This window comes from Zingiber officinale, chromosome 8A (assembly GCF_018446385.1).
Source record: "Zingiber officinale cultivar Zhangliang chromosome 8A, Zo_v1.1, whole genome shotgun sequence".
Lineage (NCBI taxonomy): Eukaryota > Viridiplantae > Streptophyta > Magnoliopsida > Zingiberales > Zingiberaceae > Zingiber > Zingiber officinale.
In genome coordinates, this window is record NC_056000.1 from 123,397,077 (window position 1) to 123,416,113 (window position 19,037).

A 19,037-nucleotide genomic window follows, 5' to 3' on the forward strand; every position below is an offset into this window, starting at 1 on the left:
GGTGCATTTCCCCAAAGATATCCTAAAGTTCCTCCTCTAAACTGTAGTACGAATCATCTCCAAAGATTTCGATTAGCCTAGACATATGCCAAACTAATGTTGATTATAAATAAAATACCAACTATAATATGTAGCTACTGTAATATAATGTTGATTAACATTAATTAGTGTTGACGAATATTGACTAGGAATAAAGTGCTCATATTGTAATAATTATATAATTACTACGTTAACATCTTTGCACAATATTATTAATATTGACTAGCGCCAAGCTCATGCAATAGTGCAATACAAGGACGATGCTCAAGAACCTCAGCAGCAAGTTACTGTAACGAACTTTTCCTTATAAAAAATTAGTTTAATTGTTTATATCATATATGAAATTGATAAAAACAGATACTACACTTAATCTTAGTCAAAAGGTCGATGCTGTCTGGAGGTACTATGTGGAGATCGTTTAAGGACTCACCGAAGGTTCTTGAAGCCGACATCCAACACGCAAACACTTTGTATGTTGTTGTTGTTTTCCCCCAAATCTGGTTTTGCTATGGGTTAATTGGTGCATCTGATATTTTATGTATCAAAGTAGTATTTTGAGACTTTTATCCATTCTTGTCATTTGTCCTAAAGTCTGTAAGCGTAATTTCTTGCTTTTAACGTGTTTTTCTGAATGATTATACCAGACTAAAAGAGTGAGTATTGCAGATGGATCTGCTTTCTGATGATTTCTTGACGTGAATATCGAAAAATACTTTTTCCTCTGTATTCTAAGTTCATAATGTTTAAACAAGGAAAAGTGAGCTGAAGTTGTGCTTGTCTATTGGAATGGTGGGATTGCTTTTGGGACTCTCTAGGAGTAGACATTTTTCAAAATAAAAATTTTGTTTTCAATATTATCTATGGATAGAAAACTTGAATTTCTCGTAAATATTATCAATAACTCATCAAGCTCATTTTCTCTCCATTTGTCGATTAATGTTCAGTTTCCTTTGTGTTGCTCTATCTCTATTATAATGCTTAATCTTTTAAATTTGCCCAATTTTTTCTTGCGCAGGGACATAAAATGCCTACAAAGGAAAATGAACTATATTACTTTTTCACACTGCATACGTTCTTCTAATGTTTCTTTCGATTTGTAGGGCTTCAGACTTTCCCACAGAGTATGATGGTGCATGCCTTCATACGCATATGTCCTATAGTCCAGTGGCACACTTATTTCTTTTCCTAGTGACTTGGACAGATTGCAATCTGGCCGGGTTGCTTGGACTCTTGCGAATTATGATGTATATGGTCTCCAATTCAGCTGCATTGTTTCACAAAATTTCAAAAGGATTTCATCTTCCAAATTAGTTACCTCACTTTTTTACCTTTGTTGTTCAAATAAGGACTCACATTGTACAGGTTCATGCTGATGGCTCCACAACCATGTCAACCTGTGAAAGAAAAGCTACTATTTGAGAGTTTTATGGTGAGTGCCTCTCTATATCTTGCAGAAGTTTGAGTGGCATTGTTCTATTATGCATGAATTCTTAGTTTTTTTTTTTAAAAAAATGATATTTATTTGCCGCTGTGATATTCCCTTCTTCGCGTCAACTACAAAATGGTATCAATGATATGGAAGACATGGGCGACAAGACGAGAAAGAAAGAAAATGTTTCTTTGAAATATATGCTGAAAGAGAAGAGGAATGTGGGATTTGTAGGGAGTCCAACAGCAAAACTGTGTTGCCCAATTGCTGCCATGCAGTGTGCATGTAAGTGTTACAGAGAATGGTAAAAGCTTTTTTTTCTCTCTTTCAGAAACTGATTTTATGAGTGTATCCTCTCCTTTTGTGTGTGTGTGTGTATGCATGCATGTTCTCTTCTATGATTTCTTACAATCTTTTGTGACAAACCTTGAATGACGATGATAGCTAGATGCCAATGTATATTGTGTAGACTTCAGGTGTATCACCAAACATACGTTCGCAAGAGGTACCGAAATAGGGTTGTCAAAATTGCCTCCTCACACTGTTTGACTCATATTAGATGCACCAAGTGAGGCTAACTGGTTGGCACATTAATGCTCTACTTCTAAGTTGAAACCATGATTTGTTTCAATTTTCTTAGTCATATACAAACAAACCTTGTATGTTTTTTACAGGCAAACAATTTCACAAATATTGATTCATAATCTCGCTTAGTTGATTATTAGAAGTTCTAGTGTGTTTGAAATACAGCTTGTTTAAAGATTTAGCTATAAATTAGTTCATTTTTTAGTGGATAAGTTCAGCTCAATAGGCCTAAAAATCTGTAACTTGTGGGTTCGAGAACACAACTATTCTGCATTTCATACTCATGTTCTTTAATTTCAGGAACGCGCTATCACAGTCGCGCCCCTTCTGTCACGGAACCTCAAGAGATTTAACTCCGACAATCTATGGGTATTCGTGAGAGACCGAGATATGTCGACATGGAAACGGTGACGAGGCAGAACATTCGACAACTAATCTCGTACATAAAGAAACTACCCATAGTTTTTCGAGATATTGTCTTCGATTCCCTATGATTCTCACATCAGGTGCTGTTTTTCCTTCGGCTGTTTTACCAAAAGGAGTTATTATGTTTTTTTATTTATACAAAAAAAAAATATTCTAGTTTTAAAACTATAAAACACACATAAAAAATAGTGTTATTCTCTTTCTACCCCTCTTGCCAATCTTCTAAATTCTCTCTCTCGCCATTTTCCAATTCATCCTCTCTGTCCAGGATTAACAAGGAGATGCATTGATCCCATATTAGGCCCACCGTGAGCATGATATTTTCCATATCATGCTCAGCGTGGGCCTGATAGTTTCCATATCAGGCCCACACTGAGCCTAATATTTTCTAATATCAGACCCATGCATTGAAAAATAGCGTGGAATTTAGGAGGTCGGCGGGAGGGGTAGAAAGGGAATAACACTGTTTTTGGTGTTTTTTTTGGTAGTTTCGAAACTAGGGTATTTTTTTGATAAATAAGGAAATGTGGTCACTCCTTTTGATAAAAAGTCTTTTGGTAAATAAGGAAATGCGGTCAGCGAAGTTGCTACATTCTAACTTTTCACTCGCCCGCTTTCGGATAGGATCATTTTGGCGTCGTTTGTGGAAAAGTAGCCTGCATCCGAAATGAGGAGATGGAAGATGCTGGACGACACCACACGATGACGTTGACGCTGACGCAAGAAGAGCTTGACACACTGATACAAGCCCAAGCAGCGAAAATAATGGAGTAATAACAACAACAAGTACTGCTGACCGAGCACCAAGCACCAGAGCCTGCGACATCAGTTGTAGGCCGTTTGGCCGAACAAGTAGAGCATGTGGACCAAATAGCCGCTCGAGAGCAGACAAAGAAGCCGATCGTCACCTATGGAGAAGCCCCTTATGCACCGATCTCATTCCATCGAGCACTATTCTAGACTCCATCAGAAGAGAGGGGCCGAGCGGATAAAGATCGGGGATCTTCTTCGGATGAGGCGCCCGTTCGGAACGCACGAAAAGAAAAGCGCCAAAGGAAGACGATTCGCCTGAGCGGATCAATCAACAGTTCTCACAGGAGATTCTGGATGACCCTCTACAAGAGCATTACACCCCATTGACGATCGAGGAATATAATGGAGCAACCAACTCGGATGACCATTTGGTCAAGTTTGATAACGCGGTCACATTTCACCAATACAGGGATGGAGTGAAGTGTCGCGTCTTTCTCACTACGTTATTTGGATTGGCATAACGTTGGTTCAAGAGGTTGCCGAGCAGCTCAATCCATAACTTCAAGGACTTCAGAGTGGCCTTCTTGCATCACTTCGCCAGCAGTCGCTGCCACCAGAAGACGAACGTCAACTTGTTCGCCCTTAAGCAAGGGCCCAGGGAAGCATTGAGGTTCTACATCCAGCGCTTCAATCAGGTGGCAATGGACATCCCGGTGGTTTCCTCGGACGTGTTAGTGAATGCCTTTACCCAAGGACTCACTGAAGGGGAGTTCTTTAGATCACTCATTCGGAGGCCACCACGGGACTTTGAACATCTTTAGAAGAAGGCCACAGAGTATATCAATGTGGAAAAAGCCCAAGTGGCAAAAAAAAAAAGGAAACACTAGTCGAGCCAGTAGCTGCATCTGAACGGAGACCGCCGAGCAGCCATCAACCTCCGAAATGGCCTCGATCGGGTGGAGCCCAATCCCACCAGGAGCCAAAGACACATGTCGTACTTGTGGCAACTAGTCGCTCGAGGGTCGTAAAAGGCAAGGTATGGACGCCACTCTTCTGCTCCTTCCACCATTCGGTGACACACAACACGAGGGATTGCTATGATCTACCGACCGTAGCTAGCAGACCAGCTCCACGTGGATACCGTCGTCGATCACATTCTCCTAATCGACGACACAGACGCGGATTTGCAGGGTAGGGAGGAGGAAAGGAGGACGACTGAGCCATGTCATCATCAATTCTCGCGAAGGAATAACACAAGCCCTACTAGAGCATCTGCTGAGCGGGTTAGATCGTCGGAACGAGAGGAGAACCATAGCAACGTCGCTCGAGGAGAAATAGGAATGATCGTGGGTGGGTCGACTGGTGGTGATTCTAACCGAGCGAGGAAGTCGCACGTTCGGTGACTCGAGATTCATGCTGTCGGCTGCAGCAAAGAGAAGGCCGAAGGACCCGAGATCAGCTTCGGCCTAAGAGATTTGGAAGGAGTGGAAATTCCTCATGACGATGCACTGATCATCCGAGCGGTAATTGCCAATTATACAATTCATCAAACTTTTATTGATACAGGGAGTTCGATGAACGTTATATTCAAGAAGGCGTTTGATCAATTGTAAATCGACTGGAGCGAGGTGCTGCCGATGACGATCCCGCTCTACGGCTTCATAGGCAACAAAGTGTTGTTGATCGGCCAGACCAAGCTGGCCATCTCACTCGAAGAGGAGCCCCTAAAGAGGACAAAGACCATAAACTTCATCGTGGTGGACGCACCTTCGACCTACAACGTCATCCTATGTCGACCGACGCTCAACGAATTCTGAGCGGTGGTGTCTACCTATTGTTAGAAGATCAAAATCTCGGTGGATGACAGGGTGGGAGAATTCAAAGGTGATCAATTGGTCGTTCGGCGATGCTACGTCGAGATGATCAGAGCAGAAGCAAAGGCCGCTTAAAAAAATCCGTGCCTGGGAGTGAACACTATCACGAAGAAGCCTCTTACGCTAGTGTATGAAGAAAAGGAGAAGGTTCAGATCCACCCAAGCCGATCAGAAGCAACCATTTTCATTGTCGCCGATCTAGAAAGCGAGAAGAGGGCAGAGCTGGCCGTCTACCTCAAACAAAACCAGAACGTATTCTCTTGGTCGACTCACGAGCTCCTCGAAATTTCATCGAGCATGGCGCAGCACGAGCTTCATGCCCGACTGGACGCTTGGCCGGTGAAGCAAAAGAAAAGGGACTTCAGCGTGGAACAAAACCTGATCATCTAAAAGGAGATAGAGAAACTGCTGGAGGCCAGTCATATACGGGAAGTCTAATTCCCAAGCTAGCTCGCAAATGTGGTGTTGGTCTCCAAGCTGGGCAACAAATGACGGGTTTACATCGACTTCCGTGACTTGAATAAGGCGTGCCCGAAGGATTTCTATTCCCTGCCCAGGATAGATCAGATGGTGGATTCCACATTAGGTCGTGAGTTGATCTACATGCTCAATGCGTATCAGGGATACCACCAAGTACCGCTCGCTCGAGAAGATTAGGAAAAGGTCAGCTTCATTACGACCGATGGAACGTATTGCTATCACGTCATGCCGTTCGGACTGAAGAACATCGACGCCACATATCAGCGGTTGATGAACAAGATTTTCCGACGACAGTTCATCCGTAATATGGAGGTATATGTTGATGGCATTTTAATAAAATCTCTCTGAGCTGTAGACCTTTGTGCAGATGTCGATGAGACATGCCAAACTCTTAGGGCCTATGGAATAAAGTTGAACCAAAACAAGTGCTTATTTGGCGCAAGGAGTGGTCAATTCTTGGGTTACATCATCACCAAGCGGGGGATCGAGGCAAATCCAAGCAAGGTGAAGGCGCTGCAAGACCTGCCTCCATCACGCAACTTAAAGGAGGCTCAATGGATGACCGGACGGATCACAACATTGTCCAAATTCATATCCATGTCATCCGACCGAAGCCTACCTTTTTTCAAGGTGTTGTGCCAAGCAACAAAATTCCAGTGGAACGCGGAGTGCGATCGGGCGTTGGAAGAGCTCAAGGAGTATCTTAACTCCTTGCCTATGTTAGCTAATCCATGCACTGGGGAGCCACTTTGGATCTATCTATCATCCACCGAGTATGTGATGGGCTCGGCATTAGTTAAGCAGAATGGCATGAACAACAACCCGTATACTTTTTAAGCCATATATTGAAAGACACCGAGTCCCGCTACACTGGTCTTGAAAAATTAGCTTATGCATTGGTACTTGCAGCTCGAAGGCTCTGCCCATACTTCCTCGCACATCCAATCGTCGTAATGACCAACAACGCCTTGGGAAGAGTCCTCCTTAACGTAGATGCGTTCGGACGGATAATCAAGTGGACAACCGAACTAAGTGAGTTCGACATTCAATACCAGCCTCGAACGACGATCAAGGCTCAATCCTTGGCTGATTTCGTCACAGAGGTCCAGAACGCCGAGCCAGAATCTGCTTGGAGAATATATGTCGATGGTTCGTCCACTCGGCATGGCAGCATGATCGACATTCTACTCATTTCACCTCGGGAAGATCGGATGCAACTTTCTGTTCGGTTGGACTATCGTGCCACCAACAACGAAGCTGAATATGAAACCTTGATAGCCGGCTTATAAGCAGTGTGGCATGTCAGAGTCACAAAAGTCCTCATTCACTTGGACTCCCAGTTGACCACCCAACAGCTATTGAGGACGTTCGAGATTAGCAGTTCCCAACTCAAGTAATATGCAGAAGCCTTCGAGAAGCTAAAGGTAAATTTTCAAGAGGTCACTGTACAAAAGATCCCCTGATCGGATAATCAAGCTACTGACGAACTGGCTAAGTTAGCTAATTCATTTTCACCGGTCGTGATTAGCCAGCCGATCGAATATGTTTCATTGGTGGTGCACATTTATCGGATGGAGGAAGTGGTCTTCCCGAGCAACTAGAGAACGCCACTGATTGAATTCCTCCGATCGAATAGCACGTCGGCTGACCAGGAGGCAGCTCAACTACTAAAAAAGAGAGTCAGACGATTCACCCTGATCGGAGACCAGTTTTATAAGAGATCTTTCTCAAGGTCGCTGCTCAAATATGTGGGTCCGGAGGACAGGAAGTATATACTCCAAGAAGTACATCATGGATCCTATGGAAGCCATTCAGGTGGTCATTCGCTAGACCAAAAGATTCTCTTGGCTGTATATTTTTGGCCCACGCTCCAAGAGGATGTCGCTCGAACAGTAGCCAACTGTCTGTCCTGCCAAAGGTATCACAACATCCCACACCGACCGACCGAGGAGATGAAGGCGTCCACAGTGTCTTGCCCGTTTGACCAATGGGGCATGGACATCGTTGGGATGTTTCCCATGGCGACCGGTAAGCGGAGGTTCCTGCTCGTCACGGTGGACTACTTCTCAAAGTGGGTGGAAGCCGAGCCGCTGGCAAAGATAAGCGAGCATATGATCATCAAATTCCTATGGCAAAACATCTTATGTCGGTTCGACATCCCCCACTGGCTTGTCTTGGATAACGGAAGTAAATTCATCGGTCGGAGGCTTAGAGAGTGGTACGAAGGCTACAACATCCAGCAAGTTTTCACCTTAGTGGCCTGCCCCAAAGCAACAGCCAGGCGGAAGTCACGAACCGGGAGATCCTCAGGGGTGTACGGACTCGACTCGATCACACAAGAGAAAGTTGGGTCGATAAGCTCCCGAGTATCCTATGGGCACTTCGTACAACTCCGAAAGAGGCGACCGACATAACATCATTCCAGCTAGTGTATGGGGGTGAAGCAGTGGTCCCCGTTAAAGTCAGAATAGAGTCCAACCGGGTATAGTTTTACGATGGGGGGAACGTGTTGGAATATATACTAAAAGCCTAGCTTTTTGTATAAACATTTATTTAGAAATAACACTACAAGAAAATCCTCATTCAACAACACTCAAACGACAACGGTTTTATACCAAATTGTTGTTTTTTTGCCTTTTAACAACGGTTTTAACAAAAATCGTTGTCTTTTAGCAATTTTTTTGACCTACGACAACGGTTTTTAAAAACCGTTGTCTATTTGGGGCTACGACAACGGTTTTTAAAGGCTACGACAACGGTTTTTGAAAACTGTTGTCTATGTGCGCTTTTTTTGGGGGTTACGACAATGGTTTTTAAAAACCATTGTCTATTAAGTGTTGTTGAATACCATTGTTTTCCCTTCGTCATTTTTTACCGCCGAGTTTTTCTTTCCCTCTTCTCGAAATTTTTTGCCGCCGATTCTGCCCCTTTACCTTCTCGATCCCTAATCATTTCCGTCCAACCTACGATCTCTTCATCTACCTCGATCCCTCTCCTCGAAGTTTTTCTTTCTTGATCTCTTCTCGATCCCACCTCGCTGCCATCAAAATCCCCCCAACTTCCTCGATGAGCTCTTCTTCATCCTGTAAGAGGAAGGCGGAATGAATCTGCACTTCTTTTGTTGTCTCCTCTTCATCATCCTGGAAGAGGATACGAAGGGCTTAGGGTGTCTCAGATCTCAGCGGCAACTCCTCTCCTTGCTTGTGCTCGGTCCCTCTTCGCCAAAACCTCTTCCCTCCTCGTTGGTCTTCTTCCTCGTCCGAAGGTGCGTGCTGCTTCGGTTCGAACAAGTGCATGCTGCTTGTACTTGAACTCTTCGGTTCGAGCTTTCTTGGGCTAATTCTGTTTTGTGGGTTTGAAGGTTCCTCCTTTGTTGGGCATTCTGTTGTTTTTGTAAGTAAATTTTGGCTTTGTTTAGGTTTATGTAAGTTTTATTCTTTTGTAGAAACTTGTAGATTGTGATATTTGCTATTGTACAGAACTAGTTGTGTGCTTTTTTTCCCGATTCAGAAGAATGCGAAAACTTTAAAATGGAACGTTGTTTAGTTTCTTGGATAAACTTGTTTTGCCTTTTTTTTCTCAGCATTAATATCATATATCTTCAGTATCGGAACATGTACAAAAATCGATAGAGGATCCAACTGGTTCTGGTCGGAGATCGCTTCCCAGTTCTACTGGAAGGAGAAGTGGAATCCGGAGGTCTAGACCGAAAATATTGTTGTGAGGAAGGGAACCGTCAAATTCGAGGTGAGTTGTCTTACACTTAATCTTGTTTGGTGGATAATGATGAATATTCTGTGTTCTTTGTTTCTTCTTTTGGAGTTCCGTTGTTGCCGTAAATGTGATATTTGTTAGAGAATGTCAACATCCTTGTGAAGAGTTTGAGTGTTTTGCTTACTGAAGGAGTGAAACTGTTACAAATGGATAAGAGAACCTGTCAATGTTTTTAAAATCTCATTGTTCAAATAGTTGAGACTTTCATAGGCTATATTTTGTTGCTGATTGATGTCTTAATTTTTAATAACTTTTATTCTTGTAGTTGTTGCCTTCTGATTGGGTTACTTATATTCAATTAGAGGCAAACTTTAGTTCCTAGCTATATAAATGTCATTTTTGTTGCATTCTTCAGGTTATGATCAGGCTCTCAAAGACTGGAATGATTACTCCATGTATGTGAATCAATTATTACTCCACCTATTAAGGTTTGTATTGGCGTTCCGACGATGACCTAGTTCTCATGTCTCTTCCGTATTAATGCTGTAGATCGTCTTGTGTGGAGTAGAACACGATGAGCCTTCTTCCTGGCTAAAAGATCTGGAGATAGCATATCTTTAAATGACATCACTTTTTTTTTTTTTAAATTAAACGAGGGGGAAATTTAGGTAGTGATTTACTGTGGATTATGGAATTTATGGGTTTAGGGAAACTAGATTTTGGAACTGCTTCTGGTTGGGAGTTTATGGAAATGCTTGTTTAATCATTCCATGAGGTTGCTGTCTCATGTCTTCTTCTTCCTCTTCCTCTTCCTCTTCGTCGAACAATTTAGACTACTAAATTTTATTCACCAGGAGCATGGTGATAGTTAGTAATCGGGATGCACTTCTAGAAGAAGTTATGAAAATTATGCCTAATATTCTTTAAATATAATTTGATTATTCTCTAGTATGAAAATAGATGAGCTCATTCTTCTTACTCTGCTGCCATTTAAAGTGATAATGGTTGCTTGCAGTTTACTTGCATTCAGAATGAAATAGATTAGGCTGTTGATTTATTTGTCAAGTAGTTATTTCATGCTTGAATCCTTTACTACATTTAGTATGAGAAATGATGACTTTGTGCTAATGCCCTATAGTAGGCAAAGTGGTGAGTCCTTAGTTTTGTAGTAACAACTATTCTTAACTATCTAATTGTCTATGAAGTTGCATTTCATTCTTCAAATTTGACTGAACAGTTGCTTTCCTTGTAAAAGACGTATTAGTGTACTTTTTGTTGTATATATTTGTCTAGTCAAAGAAAAGAGGACTTTCTTTGGAGGAGAAGCATGAGCAGATTCTCTAAATCTTTTATGAATCCCAAAACTTCTTCCATGTAAGCTTTCTACTTCATAAGTCAATATTAATCCTAGATCTCAATCATTGTGTTGTTTGATACATTACTTTTTGGTACAATATTGATAAATTTGGTCCATGGAGTAGGCTCATGTACTAAATGAATATTTATCTACTAGTTTTTAAGCAGACAATCAGTTCTACTTTTCATTCAGATAGTGTTATTTCTATTATTTGAGTAGTTACACCAGTTATTACGCTGTTTTTACTAATAGTGTTGTTAGAGGTAGCATTGATGCACTAAAACTTATAGTTTTAAATATTCTGTTAAATGTCATTTGTAAATCTATGCAATCCTTCTTACAAGTTACAACTAATATGAATAGTAATGATACACTCACGAGTGAAATGTCAAGGATGTATACCAACTGGATTGGAACAAGGTGATTAAGAATCTATTCTTTATTTTTATTTTCTAGGTTATTAAATGCCTATATATAATATACCTATTGAGGCAACTTGTTTTAGCTTGCTTGTTTCATTCTTCATATTGTGTCTACTAAGATTATTTTTTCACTGTTTGTTGTTGCTAAGCTAAAAGAGCTTTGAAAATTCGAGAGTAAAGACAACTCATACAAATCAAGAATTTAAAATCATTGGGATAAGTGGCAAGCCTTGCAAAGATGAAACCTAACTAGTTGAGGGGATAATGACCTTGTTTTGGATATTTTATCTTCTAATATATGTTTATATTTTGCAGGTTCTATTGACAAAGTTTCCTAGCGTGCCACCAACGTTCCAAGTAACATCAAATGTTGTCCAGGATTTGACAATTACAAGTAATATTCACTCAACAATCTATATTTCTTTATCTATTTTTTTCATAATTAATTAAATGCATTAGTTGAACTATGGTGAAATTTTGGAATTGACTTATCTATGTTGATCATGTTTCTTCATTCATTTGGTAATTTGATATCAACCAGATGACACGATCTGGCGGATTTAGCTTAGGAGGAACTTTTCAATCTAGCCTTCAGCAACAACAACTGCATACTACCACAACCCATAGTGGTGAGCTACCTTTTGCCACTAGAAACACTCAAGACGTACGTTCACATGGCTTTGATTTCTTTCCTTCTCATGGTAATTATCATTCACAGGTACCTTGCCCTGGCTACAATTCTTTAGATAGTTTAATCTTTATTAATGCTATGGATTAAATGGCTTTGCCCTCAACTTTATACATATTCAAAACAGTGGAGACCCTAGTATTGGGTTGAGACCGTTGAACTCTCCTACACCAGCCTCTGGTATGAGTATGTATGAGCAACTGTTTCAGCAATATCAACAACCACAAAGTCTTTCTCAACTTCGACTACAGCAGATGCCTGATGTTTGCCAGTCATATAGAGATCAAAATGTAAAGTCCACTCGAGTAACAATTACCGCCTGGCCCATTTGGCATGCTTGGATTATTGAATGTTATTAATATGAATGATCCAGATCTAACATCTCTTTCATTGGGAATTAATTTAACAACAGTAGGACTGAGCTTGAGCTTGATAGATAGTCTTTATAAAACATTTGGTTCTCCATAGTCTGATGAGCCTGCCAAGGGGGAGTTTGAGTACAGCAGTCCAACATATTATTATGCCAAAACACCACCACCTCTACATGTAAGCTTTTATGTTGTGGTTTTACTTGCCGATATGAATGGGGTACTTGAAGAGTATATGATTTATTAAATATGTTATTGTGGTTGTAGCAACTACATTTCTCCATATTTCAGCTATCAATCCTGTTTTACGTCTTCTACAGGTATTATATTCTTCCCTTTTATTTTTGGTGCTTTGCTCACATACTTTACTTCACAAAAATCCAGAATGTTGGAAAAGGTTGACATGGAAGAATCAGCAAGTGAGAAAGAGGAGTCCAATGAAATTCTACAAGTTGAAGATTTTGATGGGGCTTGAGTTGACAATAATTACTTGCAATCCTACATGGCATGAACCATCATCACAAGTTTCTAGTCTTTTGACAATTGTTCATTAGTTTGTAAATGAAGTTTATTTGTTTATTTGTATTGGGATAAATTTTATTTGAATATTAGACATGTTTCTTCTTTTGTGATTGTAATATAATTCTTGTATAAGTAACATTTTGAATGACATTGATATGGGAAATATTCTTTCTTTTGTGATTATGATTCTTTATTATATATTTATATTGAAATATGATATATTGGTATTAAAAGATAATAATTTAAAAGACAATGATTTAAAACCGTTGTTGTTGTCTATCACCCTCAAAGACAACGGTTAAAAACCGTTGTCGTAGCCCCAAAAAAGGTTGTAAACTAGCAGTGTTAATAAAAAATGCTCTAAATAACAACGGTTTTAAACCGTTGTCTTTTCATTCAAAGACAACGGTTTAAAACCGTTGCAAAACTGTTGTCTTTTCATTCAAAGACAACGGTTTAAAACCGTTGTCGTAGCCCCCACTTTTAACAACACTGCCAATTACAACAGTTTTAAAGGGTCTACGATAACGGTTTTTAACCATTGTCTTTTAATGTTTTTGTTGTAGTGTAAGAATCACATTGGTCAAATGTCTACATTTATATGCTAAGTGTAGTTGTTCAATTAATTTATATTGTAGATAACATAGTGTGTGGTGTCACACACAGAAGATCATGTTATCAGTTCCTTATAAATTATAAATAGTAGCTCACGACTAAGATGGATAGGAACAAACCATTGGAATAATCGTAGTGTAATTTGGTATTAATTTATCTTGATCATAAAATTATACTAGAACACTCTGAGTGTATTGAGCAGGACCATCTAAGGTAAGTTCTTTTATACTGACTGTATAAAAGAACAAGACTTTTGTTATTATGGAAGTGTGTGCTCTTAATCATGATATAATAACAAGCACATATACTCAATATTCATTTCTTTAATTTATCAATGGGTGTGATTTAGTTCGATAAATCAATAGGCCCGATAAGTTAGAAAATGGTATTGTTTATATGGTGTGTTGTTGATTATATAATGAAATTGTGTCCTAGTAATCTAGGTTGATGATGTCCCCAAGAGGAGCTCATAAGGATTGTCATGTAAACCCTGCAGGTGGACTTAGTCCGACATGACGATAAGGTTGAGTGGTACTACTCTTGGAACTAGATATTAATTAAGTGAGTTGTCAGTAACTCATTTAATTAGTGGACATTCGATATCTTAAACACAGGAAGATTAACACACTCATGATAAGAAGGAGCCCATATAATAATATGGGATTGGTGCGGTAGTTCAATAATAACTCTTTAGTGGTATGAGTTATTATTGATGAACTCGAGTTGAGTGTTCGGGGCGAACACGGGAAGCTCAAGTTCATCGGGAGACCAAAACCAATTCTTCCTCTCGGTCTCTGTCGTAGCCTCTTATTTATAAAATCTTATACCCACTCATACCCATCTTCTTACCCACCTTAAGGTGGTCGACCAAGCTTAGCTTGGAGACCAAGCTAGGGCCGACCAAACCAAGGTTGGATGGGTCAAGTAGGTGGTTGGCCCTAGCTTGAACCCAAGCTTAGGTGATCGGCCACAATTAAATAAAAGGAGTTTATTTAAAATCTTTCCTTATGTGGAAACCATGGTTTTAAAAGAGAGCTTAAAATTTAAATCATTCCTTTTATATCTTTCTATAAAAGATTAAGAGAAAGGTTTGATATCTTTCCTTATTTGTAGTTAAAAGCAAGATTTTAATTTTTGATAAAACTTTCCTTTTTTGTAACCATCCTCATGGTTTTAAAAGAGAATTTTAAAATTTAAATATTTCCTTTTATAACTTTCTATAAAAGATTAAGAGAAAGGTTTGATATCTTTCCTTATTTGTAGTTAAAAGGAAGATTTTAATTTTTGATAAAACTTTTCTTTTTTGTAAACATCCTCATGATTTTAAAAAGAGAATTTTAAAATTAAAAATTTCCTTTTATAGCTTTCTACAAAAGATTAAGAGAAAGATTTGATATCTTTCCTTATTTGTAGTTAAAAGAAATATTTTAATTTTAGAGAAAACTTTTCTTTTTGTAAATCATCCACATATTTTAATAGAGAAATTTTAATGTATAAAAGTTTCCTTTTATAACCAACCATGAAGGGAATTTTTAAAGAAAAAATTTTATTTTAAAAATTTACGGAAACAAATTAGGAAGTTTTAATTTTATGTTTAAAACTTTCCTTATTTGGAAGAGTTGTAGGGGCCGACCACATTGATAGAGAAAAGGAAATTTTTTTAATCAATTAAATTTTCCTTTCTATGGCAAAGAAAATAAGGAAGTTTTTATTAAAACTTTCTTTATTTGCCAAGACCAAGGAATATAAAAGAGAGGGTAGAGGTGCATCACCTCACAACAACAATATACATCTAGTATTCCTCTCTTCTCTTCCTTGTGGTGGCCGACCCTTCCTCTCTTCTTCCTCTTCCCCTTTTCTTCTTCCTTGGCCAGCGGCATCAACTCTCTAGGAGACCCTTGGTGGCCAGATTTTGCTTAGAGAAGAAGTAGAGAAAGGAGGCTTTGTTTCTTTGCATCCCTTGGAGCTTAGTTGGTGGTCGAAGTTCTTCAACTCAAGGAGTTTGTTGTTGGCCGAAACTTGCTTGGAGAAGGTGGCTTGAGTGGATTCTCGTCTCGGTAGATCATCACCCATACGACGTTCGAGATAAGAAGAGTAATACGACAGAAGATCGTGAGGTTTATAAGCTATAAAAGGTATAACTAGTTATTAGTTTCCGCATCATAACTAGTTCATCCTTTTATTTAGATCTTGAAATACTAAACATAAGAGGCTAATGAATATAGGTAATCAAATTTATGTTTTTGATTTTGTGTTTCTTTTTTTTTTCGAACGTGTGATTCGATTGTTCTTTTTGGTTAAACCTAGAGTTACTATAAGGAAATTAAATATTAAATTTCGTTGAAAGGCTTTGTCTAGGAAGTGGTGAATGCTCTCATACCCAAGAAGGCCTAGTGCCTCGCCATGTTTAACTTGGAAGCCAATCTCTGAAATTAATATTTAATTGAATTTGTAACATGGGTGGATTTGTATCAATAATGTTAAGCATCGTTTGCGATCTAAGACTAAACCACTAAGAACAGATAAATTGAATTTGGAATCAATAATGTTAAGTTCTGTTTGCGATTCCAAATTTAATTTCTAAAGAACACAATAGGTTGTTAGGAATGATTCAGGACTTGTACAAAATTTTTGTACAAGGGAATCAGTACGATATTCCGAGTAGCAACCAACAAAATACCGAGCGGAGGCTAATAGTGCTTGACTTGGTGGACGAGATGCGGGATAAGGCTGCGACATACGGACAGAGGATGAGGCAAAATTACAACCGAAGGTTGATACCAAGGTCCTTCTAGGTCGGTGATCTGGTTTAGAAAAGAATAAAGCTGGTCGGAGATATCACAAAGCTCGAAGCCCCTGGGGAGGTCCCTTTAAAGTAGTGCAAAAGCTCCGCTCGGGATCATACTACATGCAAGACGAAAATGGCAGACAGCTCAAGTGTCCTTGGAGCGTGAACCACCTTCAACCTTATAGAGCCGGGTGAGAGGTGCGTGAATGAGTCCCAACGTAAATGCATAAGTGTGCCTTGTGAATGCAGAAAAACTATGAATGAAAAATACAGAGTATCCCGGACTCTTATGCTGATTGGACTGGTATTCATCAACGGTCGAGCGATGACTTTAAACCCATGTTTGTGTCATTCAACGATCGAGCGACGACCTTAAACCCATGTCAGTGTCATTCAATGGTCGAGCGACGACTTTAATCCCATGTCTACGCCATTCAACGGTCGAGCGCGACCTTAAAACCATGTCTACACCATTCAATGGTCAAGCGGGGACCTTAAACTCATGCCTACGTCATTCAACGGTCGAGCAACAACCTTAAACTCATGCCTGAGCCATTCAACGATCGAGCGACAACCTTAAACTTGGTCTTCATCAACGGTCAAGCAGCGACCTTAAACTCGGGACTTTAACAAAAAATAGTATCGACGAAAATGGCCGACCAAGAAACGCGCCGCTCAAAAGGAAGTTTTTCAAAATAAGGCGGTCGTTCGGCAAACCTGAATTGATTGATCGACTATGAAAGGGAGTAGCCCGTCGGCGATCAGAATCAACACGTTTACAGGTCGTGAGTCAAACCATAGAGCAAATGCTGAACGATGACATGGGGATAAACAAACAAGAAAATCTCGCTGAACGGGCGATTATGCATTTACATTGAAAAATTCTTACAAGTGCATGAGGGCAATACAAAATAAAGTAACATTCGCACAAGCAAGCTCACTCAAGATAATCCAAAGTATCGTCGGGTAGCGATTCAGTCAGCTTGTCCCGGCTGATGACCTTACTTGTCAAAGCGGTTGGAATGTAGCTGTCGTCCTTCAGTTGGTCGAGCGTCCTGTGATGACAAGGATGAAAAGACGGAGTGCCCGATTGGCGACCTTGTTATTAAAGACATCCGAGCAGATGTAAGCCCGCTTCATGAGCTCGAATCTACTAGACTCAACCCTCTGATACGTCACTAGGGTCGCTCGGGCGGAGGCTTCCAGCTCTGCCTTCAATTTGGCCAGCTTTTCATCTTTGGCATCGAGCTGGGTCTTCGCGGCGGAGCATTTGGCCGACCGGCTCTCCCGCTCGGTGTTAGGAGACGTCCCCATATCCTTGAGTTTTTGAGCCAACAACTGAAATTTCTTGTTTTTGATCTCCAAGTCTTCGATGGTCCGAAGCTTCTTAGTGTTGGTTGAGTTGATCTTAGACTTGAAGGAGCTAGCCTGTTTATTAAGCTGAGTCAATTATGTAGCCTGCTCGGCGCTTTTGCCCCTGTCCACCTCCAGTTGTTTGGAGTTCTTACTCAGATTGGCTCTTAATTGAACAATCTCAGCGCTCATTAGCTCCATCTATGCCTGAGAAGCGAACGATTGGCCGCTCTGAGCATATAGCTGCAAGACTTCATGCTCCAAGTAGATGAGCCTTTGGCACATGGCCAGACTCTCTACCCAATACTACAAGGCACCGGGAAACTATGAAGGTTGAATAGGAACATACAAGTACACGCAATGGATACTTATCCCATTGGACATCTAGGTGTGACTGTTGGCAAGAGCCTCGAGAGGCATGACTGCCGCATGAGCCCGGGCATCGGTTCATATATGAGCTAGTGGCCCTTGAATAATTATTTCATGCTCGGGGGTTCGGGATGCGACGTCATCAGAGTTTCACCACTCATCTGTTAGCAGATGGATGACTGCTGTTATGTGGCGCTGGTCGCTCGAGCCAAATGGGGCATAGGTCACTCGGTCGACCGACTGAGATGCCTGTGCTAGCCGGATGTGTGATTTCTGGGTCACTGGCAAAGAGGGAGGCGATATGAAAGCGATCAGTAGCTCGCAAATGGTTCATTGTGGCAATCTGGATAAGGGCGGTGTCTATTCGGATGAAATCGAAGTATAGAGGACGGTTGTCACTTGTTCGGGAGGAGCGGGTGTAGATGTCTCATCCCGCTTAGATGGAGGGTGTGAGCTAGCTCGAGTTAGGGTCTGTATAGAGGAAGTAGCAGATCGGGATGTAGCTTCTGTACGACACCTCTTCCAGCTTATCAGTGGTTCCCCAGAAGAGGCTGACTCTGAGGCTGCGTCGACTAGAAGTGTCAGAGGTTGCCCTAGGGGGAGATCTGCTACACCAGCTGCCCAACTGCCATCCATCTGGTTGTCTCCTCACTCGCTCACCTGCAACGACGCTCCCTCGCTTCTGCCGAACGGGTCATCTTGGGAGTCGACTAGTTGTAAGCCTCGACTCTCCAGGTCGGCAGCGGCCACAGCATTGATCTCTATTTCCACCAGTTTGCTCTTGCCGGGCAGACATATCCTTTGCATGATGTGAGTTGCAAAAAAGGAGAAAAAATCAGTTAGATTCAATAAAGAAGAAGAAGATGAGCATACCCACGCTGGACGGGAGCTTCGTGCGGATTGTGCTCAAGCTGAACACGTAGAGGACTCCCTCATGCAGCAACATGTGGATGTGGTACTTCTGACCGGCCAGGTGTGAATCTGCATGGAGGTAGTCCGGTCGACTCTTGTACTTTTTGAGCACCAGGGGGGGTTCTCTACTTCAAGCTGCCAGCCAGTAGGGAAATCTGGCCTCTCGGGAAAGTAAACAAAAAAATAGTAGTTCTTCCAATGCTTATTGGAGGACGACATCTTATCGAAGAAGACCAAGTCCACTCGGGCTTGAAATAGGAAGGTCCCCGGCTCGGACAATTTACGATAATAGAAGTAGTAGAAGAGTCGAGGGGTCAAAGAAATATCGTGCAGGTGGAAAAGG

General features: G+C 40.8%; 2 pseudogenes; one reads left to right on the forward strand and one right to left on the reverse strand.

Annotated features, from left to right (window-relative positions):
• Positions 1-257: 257 nt before the first annotated feature.
• On the reverse strand, positions 258-433 carry LOC122013049 (annotated as a pseudogene).
• Positions 434-444: 11 nt separating this feature from the next.
• LOC122011203 lies at positions 445-4,835 on the forward strand (annotated as a pseudogene).
• Positions 4,836-19,037: the final 14,202 nt, after the last annotated feature.